Source organism: Lepisosteus platostomus, unplaced genomic scaffold (assembly GCF_059453375.1).
Source record: "Lepisosteus platostomus isolate fLepPlt1 unplaced genomic scaffold, fLepPlt1.hap1 Scaffold_32_H1, whole genome shotgun sequence".
NCBI lineage: Eukaryota > Metazoa > Chordata > Actinopteri > Semionotiformes > Lepisosteidae > Lepisosteus > Lepisosteus platostomus.
Genome location: NW_028291660.1, coordinates 595,010 through 595,974, shown reverse-complemented (window position 1 = coordinate 595,974; position 965 = coordinate 595,010). Strand labels below are relative to the sequence as shown.

The 965-nt window shown below is 47.5% G+C and overlaps 1 non-coding gene across 1 annotated transcript; it reads left to right on the top strand.

Annotated features, from left to right (window-relative positions):
* Nucleotides 1–881: 881 nt before the first annotated feature.
* On the top strand, nt 882–965 carry trnas-uga (transfer RNA serine (anticodon UGA)). The gene has a single exon. It is a non-coding gene; the product is annotated as a tRNA-Ser (tRNA).

The following is a 965-nucleotide window of genomic DNA, read 5'->3' as shown; positions in this document are numbered from 1 at the left end:
CTAGAAACACATGAATGCAAAACTAAACCACAGCTTAAAGATGAGCTCCAACTCAGTGCCATACTAATGTAAACGAAGTAATACTAAGACATGTTCTTATGGATTTGTCTTACCTTGAGATATGTAATTGGATTTCAGGATTAACTTCCTCATTCAATGTACTGGTGATTCTTTGCCTGGTCAGTACCTGGGTGGGAGACCTCCAGCGAACAATTAAGCTTACTGCTGGAAGTGGTGTTAAGAGACTCTTAGGATCTTCCAGAGGTGTCTGTCCAATAGCACTAGTTGCCTTAGAGCTGGCTCAAACATTGCTCAAGAGTCTACCTTTCACAGATGCGCAAAGATGAATGATGGGGGTGCACGCTTCAAGGAGCCTTCCAACTGTAGGGACCGATTAGAGACGATCCGTAGCATGTGTCCGTTTCCATATACGCCCCGTGTCTCAACGGTAGGACAGAGAAAAATACTGCCTCGACACGTAACAGCGTTATATTAAACCGCAGGACTTGAGGGCTGTTTTGTTTGAATGTTCAAGGCATTGGTAAGAGCGTAGGTCAAGGGCCATTGGTGCATCTCCTGTAACTGGAGTAAAAATGCTATTCAAACTGCAGTGACTAAAATCGTCGTCCACATGTCTCCGTTGTTGATTGCTTTTAGTCTAAGAATGTTCTGTTTTCATGTCCGAACGGGGAGACTTTATCATTCCAACTTGAAGCCACCCTTAAGTCCTCTGAGGTGTGTGTGTGTGTGTCTGCTTGCACGTATGGCGTAAAAGGTTTCTTAAACGGAGAGCGAACTTGAAAAAAGTTGCCTCCGCTGCCGCCGCCGCCTCGCACTCCCTGTTCGATTGTAGCAAGAAGGCAGCGGCCGCGGCGCTCGCTGTAGTCGTGGCCGAGTGGGGTTAAGGTGACGGACTTGAAATCCGTTGGGGTCTCCCCGCGCAGGTTCAAATCCTGCCGACTACG